Genomic DNA, 6,951 nt, shown 5'->3' on the forward strand with positions numbered 1-6,951 from the left:
AAGATCAGCCTCCTGGTGGGGATTTTACTTGACAGTAGCCTGTGAAGAAACAATATTTTGGCAAGAAAAGGAAAAAAGTGTCTCTGCCAGCCCTATTCCGACTTCCATTCATTTACGTCCCAGGGCTAACTTGTAGTCATCCCTGTAAGCAGATGCTTGCAGAAATGTAAGGTCTGCAGCAGGACCGGACACGCTCCTTTACCAGCGCTAGATCTGCTGAACGGGAGCCCTTGCGCAGCCCGCAGGGTGCGAGCCGGGCGAGCGGGCGGGCAGCTCGCTGGCCCCGCAGGGGAGCCCCGGCCACTGCCCCGCGTCCTCAGTCAGCACCCCCGGCCTCTCCGAGAGGGGGAGCGACCTGGGCGAAACACGTGCTCCGAAACTGAAGCGTTTCTCCGTTCCCAGCAAAACCAGCTGAAAACCCGCCCTTGCGCCCGGTGGGAGAGCGCTAAGGCAGGGCTCACTGCCACAGCGAGAGGAGCTGATGGCAGCACGAAATGGAGAGAGGAGGGCAGAAGGAAGAGCCTGCGCTCCCCCGCCCCTTTGCATCAGTTTGTCTTGCAGTTATTCAAAATGATTGAGTTTTCTGAAGAAGGCCCTTTAGAGAGAAAACAAAACCAGCAACAACCTCTTCCGCCAAAACCAACATGAATATCAACCTGTCCACTGGCAGGGCTTCGGAGCTTAGAGGCATTACAGTAAAATTTACGGCGTCCTTAACAACTCCCAATAAAAGCATTAAAATTCCCTTTAATTGAGAAAACATTGATTTTTAACTCTGGAAAGAACGAACCCGTAATTTAATTGCAAGCTTTCACCGACAGAGCAGCATCTCACGGAGGCCACATTCCATCTTTAATAGAGCCACTTTATGAAGTGACAAAACCAAAGAAAACCTGACAAACAGAGACAGTTGGAATTGAGCAAGAAAAGTTATTTGCCGTCCCTTTCCCTCTCCGCAGCTCCAAACTATCGCGCTCTTCCCTCCTCCTCCAACCCCCGCCCTCTGATCACAAAACACAACTGTAAAAGCAAAGGATTTAGGGTCTAGGGAAGAAGTAGTAGTTAATATTTTAAATAACGATTTGCTTTTACTAGGCACGGGGTGATGCCAAGAGGTTTAAGGGAACATTTTCACAAAATGGTAGCCTCTTCTGAAAAGGAAACTAATCGGATAAAACTTCCTTGCTTTCCCTTGCTCGTTACAAAAATAATTGCTAAAGGGAAGGAAAGGGAAATCCCACCCTCCCTTTCTATCTTATTTCTGTATCGGTTTTTGGTATTATAGAAGAGTAAAGAAGTTTTTGTTTGGTGGTTTTTCATTGATCAGTCACTCTGAGCTAATGTAATTATCCTCATCAATAGAAGGCTGTAGAGAGAATCATTATGTGGGTGACATTGATAAATGATCACCCAAGAGCTGCCTTTTCTCTTGGGCACCCCCACATATGACCCTCCCACATACACAAGGTAGCCATAGAAACACCTTGAAATCCTCAAACACTGCTGCAAATGGGAGAATACAGAGAAAGGGAGAGAAATCCGACTTCACACACTTTCTGTCCCTGCTGAAGCCTCCTTCCCATTGCACTCAGCCACCGAGACGGGCTCCGCTGTCCCGCCCCGTGGGCGCACAGCTCGGTCCCGGCCCCGCACCCCCTCACGGCACCTGGGGGGAGGGGGTGTCTTACGGAGCTCGCTTCTGGGCTTTTAAAATCAGTCTTTCTTTCTTTTCTTTCTTTCTTTCTTTCTTTCTTTCTTTCTTTCTTTCTTTCTTTCTTTCTTTCTTTCTTTCTTTCTTTCTTTCTTTCTTTCTTTCTTTCTTTTTCTTTCTTTCTTTCTCTCTCTCTCTCTTTCTCTCTTTCTTTCTCTCTCTTTCTCTCTCTTTCTCTCTCTTTCTGTCTTTCCCTGGAATAGTTAAGCAACGAGGTTGCACGCGCCACACGTATTCTATGCGCATTGTGGAATCCCCCAGTTTTTATGGCGCTCTTGGAGATGCACACCAAAGATATTGACCCCGTCCCCAGTAATGTGGCCCCTGGAAAATTGTTAAACAGCAATTATTAGCAGCGATTTTTTAGTCACAGGCCTGTACAAGAAGATTCCGTATTTCTTACTAAGGCAAAAATTAAATTTTTTTTTCTCCAGACACAAGACCCTCTTTTTTGTAAGCAAATTCTAAAATATTGAGAGCAGTAATTGATTCATAATGATCCATAAATCGATGCAAGGAATGGGGTGAAGGTGTTTAATTTTTTTTATTCCTAAAGCTGCAAGTAAAGTAGCTTTGACACCGTGTGGGGATGAAGGGGAGGAGTTATTTAGCCGTGCGGGGTCATCCATCATCACTGTCGCAGAGACTCTGCCCAGAGGAGCAACCTCCCTTCTGTCTGTCTCTTTCTCGCCACCAAAACTATTAATATTAAAATCTGCCTGCAAACCTTGCCCCCACCCGCCCCTCATCCCATCCGGTCCTGCTCAGCCCACAGCGGCTGGGCTCCCCAGTCCGGAGCTGGCTCTCTCCCGCGCAGCGCCGGCGGGGTTGATTTTTCCCCAAGTGCTGTCAGGAGAGTTAAAAGGCCGGCCCCGTTTCCTCTCGGCTGAACTCAGGGATGTGGTAGGGGAGACGTGGGGCGCAGCCATCCCTCCGCGCAGCGGAACCCTCTCCTGCCGCTCCGCGCGGCGTGGGGACGCGGTCGAGCCTGGGGAAAAGATTCGGGCGTTTTCCGGGCTCCATGGGGCTTTTTCCTAGCACACGCATCAGCCATATAGTGGGGCTAATGGCTCCGGATTGACTCCCACAAAGGCGCCGCCGGCAGACCCTCACTCCCTTCGGGAAGCCCAGAGAGCCGCTGGAGCGATGAGCAAAACCCACAAGGGAGAGCGGGTCCAGCCCGTGCCCCCGACGCACCCCTTCCCCTGCCCGGCCCGGCCCCGGCCCCTCCCGGCTCCCCCCCGGCCCTCGCAAACCTGGTCTGGGGCAATTTTCTCTCCCTCGCTCTCTCTGCGGCTATGAATGAAAGGTGGGGAGCGCCCGGCTCCCCCCGGCATCTCCTCTTCGGCCCTGCGGTGCCCGCTCGCCGCGACGGGCAGGGCTCGGGCGGCAGCGCTGCCGGAGGTGCGCTCCCCTCCTCTCTTCGCCTTAAAGGCAGCAAAATCTGGAAGAAAAATCCCTCATTTATGGTGACTACAACTCCCAACCCAGACCCGCTCGGCGAAATGGAAATTTGGGATTATAAACATGCGTGTATGTAAACAAAAGGTGTTTCTTCTGTTACCCTTCGTTTCCCACAGCATAAGCAATTTTTATTCAGACTCGAGTATTTTCTTTAACACTATACCGCTGTCAAAACATTATTCCCGTTTTGTTTGCTTTTGACAGCTGAGCAGTTCTTAAAAATACCAAAATCGGAACCTTCCATGCTAAACAGAAAATCTCAGACGGAGAAATCTCTGCACGATATTGTACCTTGGATTTCAGCAAGACATCTCATGGAAAGCACAGCCCAAAAGGGTGAGAAAAAAAGAAAGAAAGTAAAAGACAACACAGCAATGCACATACTTAGATCATTATAACAACAAATAATCTACTATGGATAAATTCTTCCCTGTCCTTCTACCAATGTGATTTCTGACATTTCTTCTCAAATTCTAGAGAAAAGACCTGCAAGGAAATAAAGCAGTGATTTAAAAAAATAAAATTAAAGCCTCCCCTTTAAGGTGCTAACACAAATAATCTTGCCTTCTTAAATTCTGCATCCACAAAAATCAGAGAATTTGGAAATGGGCACCCATGCTGTGCTCTTCTTACGCGATTGAAGGGTTGATGTGATTTTGACCAGGATAGAGAGCATCAAAGCCGAGCAGGGAATCATAATCTAAATTTCATACGAAAGCCTTATAAGAGATGCCCACAAAGCAGGACCCGATTGCTAAATAAATCCTCACACCCATTCTATTGGCATCCTCCCTTCTGCCACCAGCAGCGTGGGTCCATTTGCTCAGCTCAGAAATTAAACATTAACTATGAGGCTGAGCCTCTTTCCACATTCCAAGGGTAAAAGTTGTCACTCAAAGTTTTTAAAGACACCCTGTCCAGTTGGAACGATGAGAAGGAAGGTGGAGAAGGTTTACAAATTTACAGATGTTGAAGTTGGTAATTTTTGTTTCCTAGAAAGTTGAGTTAATTACAAATCCTTTCCCACTCCCCTCCTCCCAGGAATAAAGGCAGGGCTTTCCCCTGCTCTTTGGGCCCCATCCCACTCTTGCTGACTTAACAGTGCCACTGAGGAAGGTGAGAGGCTGCTTTTTCTAACATTGCTCATGTTTTCCTAGTTCAAACTCTCCTTTAGTTCCTTCAAAATGCCAGAAGCTTTTGCTTAAGAAAAGCAAACCTTTAACCATGCTTCTACTCCAGCTATTTGTATACAAAATATCAAATCAACATTTTCTGTCATTAGCCGATGCTTTGTTGCTTTGGTTTGGGGGTTTTTTTCTGAAAACAGCTGAAGACAACAAAAGGAGTAAACCCATCTCAAAAGCTAGCTTATACAGACCTCACATATGAAAAATTCCCATTGGAGCCCAAGCCTCTTTTCTCCTCCTAAAACTTCCAAACCTATTCCTGCAATAAAGCCATTCTTCGCCTCTGAGCTAAATACCTGGAATTATGGTCTGCTGTGGTTATGGATGTACACACACATACATGTACACACATGGGATTAATCATCTCATGCCTGCGCCTTCACAACTCAAACTCAGCTTCTATGTTATTAGCAGGTAGTACAAATATTAGACATATCTCTCTGAAATGCAAGCTGGTGAGACAATATTTCAAATTTTGTTCAATCTGGCAAAAATCTGATATCAGTAATCAGCAGAGATATATAACCTCAGATGGTCTTTCATTCAATTATTCTATTAATGCGATGACAAGCTTGTTTCTGATTTTTTCAGCCTTTCTTCTCAATACTGATAGGAAATGTGTTTGAGACATCTCTCATGATAACTTCAGACTCTGCTAAACATGATTAAAAACACGAAAGTCTAGCAAAAAATCAAAAATGAAATATTTATTACCGCATTTTGTGACTTAACACCTTTTTTTTTTCTTTTTAAAACATAACGTCACAGTCCTCATACAAGTATTTTAATGTAAATTTTGACAAAGCTTAAAGGTAACAGCATTTTCTTCTAGTGAGGAACACGTGCTGAGAAAGGAAGAATTCATGGACATACAATACCAATTCCACAGCAGATCTGATACTAGCAAAAACATTCTTTTTTTTTTCAATTGAGGTAAACACATAGAATATCTAACATGAAACAATTAATAGACCGAACTCTGTACGAAGTTTGTTACAGTATTCTCTTGCTTTTTTTTCCCAAGCTTTGAGTTCATGATAAAGTCCTAGGTTTGGTGCAAAGACCATTAGTAACTTCTTTCATTGAGGAAAGCTGCCCAACTTTTAGTTTTGTTTTGTCCAAAGCCAAGGCTCAGAACTACTGGAAGAAGCTTCTGCTCTGTCTGTTCTGTCTTTTAAATCTTCACCTGCAAGCTCTTTGAAGAAGAGTCCAAAAAAAAAAAAAAAATAGATTGGGAGGAATGGGGAGAGACTTAATGAAGCACGAACTATAAAGATCTGTTTGAAACTAAAGGACACATTTTATGAAGGAACAAAATGAGGGAATGGCAAGGCCTTCTTGGAACAGTCTTCTGAGTGATGAGAGACCCAGCAAGACTTATCATCTTCATCTCCAGGGTAGTTCTTTTCTCACTGGCCAAAACAGGTCTTTCATGGATAGTGACTTCACTGCTGAACCAAAACAGTCATTCTTTTGGGAACAACACACATAGTGTGGAAAACAAGGATTTTTTTTCTTCTAAAACTATTTGAGGCAACGTAACGGAGTGATCAACAGAAATGTACAAGTTAACTTAGTTCCTATGTTTATACTACAGTAGTTATAACTCTTGGAGTCTTTTTTTTTTCCAGAGGATCTGTACATGGACATTTTCATTTCAGTGAGCCCATGATTTCACATTTGTGTTCTCATTTCATTGGTCCTCTGTTGTTGATGAAAAATGACAAAAAGTAAAAAATAATCACAGCTGTCTGGAATTTCGTATTAAGTGTCAACATCTGGTCAAAGTTCAAAAGTCTTAAAATAGTTTCTGTTTGCTTTTGTTTTGTTTTTCCCTTGAGTTCCCTTATACTATTGGGCATGAATGTCCATAACCTGTCCACCAACACTGGGGTCTACAGAATTTAACATTGTGGGGCTCTGTGCTGACATGGTCATTCCAGGGTGGGTAGGGGGTCCTCCGTGCATCATCATGGCTGGGTGGTGGGGGTGACTTGGCAAATATGAATGGATTGGGGGTCCATGTCTTAATTGAGTTGGGTGTGGGGTCATCTGGGGAGGAGTGTAACTTGGCTGTGCCATACTCATACCCATAGGACCACCCTGAGATACGTAGTCCCCTGGCATGCCTTGCAAACCTAGACAAAAAGGGGAAAAAAAAGCAGGTCAGATTCCTCAACGTTTTTACAATTTACCCATCTAAAATGAACAGGAAAAACAACAGACACTGCAAATCTTCCATCTAAAATTAGCTGCAGATTCTTGCCAATGTTTGCAGACATTCAAATTCTAGTTTGCATTTAATTTGATCATTCAGCAGGATAATGCACATAACAGAACTAAATATTGAGCACAACTGAGTATCACAAAATATAAGTATACTTTAAAAAAAACCTAGTGGGTGAATTCCTATGATAAATTTTACAAAGATGCTGGCTATATGTAAAGACTTGTCAATTGAGCATAAATATATGATTTGCTTCTCTTTGGTATTTTAAAAATGTAAAAGGCTATATCCTGTCTGGGTTTGCTAAGCAGTATCAATGCAAATTTCACACACAGATCAATGGACCTAACTGCATAAATGAA

At 44.1% G+C, this 6,951-nt stretch overlaps 1 protein-coding gene across 7 annotated transcripts in view; it reads right to left on the reverse strand.

Annotated features, from left to right (window-relative positions):
* Window positions 1-5,050: 5,050 nt before the first annotated feature.
* MEIS2 (Meis homeobox 2) overlaps window positions 5,051-6,951 on the reverse strand; it is a 174,240-nt gene continuing 172,339 nt past the window's right edge. For 6 of the 7 annotated variants that reach the window (XM_032112307.1, XM_032112305.1, XM_032112302.1 and 3 more), the window contains exon 13: window positions 5,051-6,500. The gene's annotated coding sequence lies outside the window, so the exon portion shown is untranslated. The remainder of the gene's footprint in view (window positions 6,501-6,951) is intronic. The other variant, XM_032112304.1, reaches the window with a different exon arrangement.

Source organism: Corvus moneduloides, chromosome 6 (genome assembly GCF_009650955.1).
Source record: "Corvus moneduloides isolate bCorMon1 chromosome 6, bCorMon1.pri, whole genome shotgun sequence".
Taxonomy (NCBI): domain Eukaryota; kingdom Metazoa; phylum Chordata; class Aves; order Passeriformes; family Corvidae; genus Corvus; species Corvus moneduloides.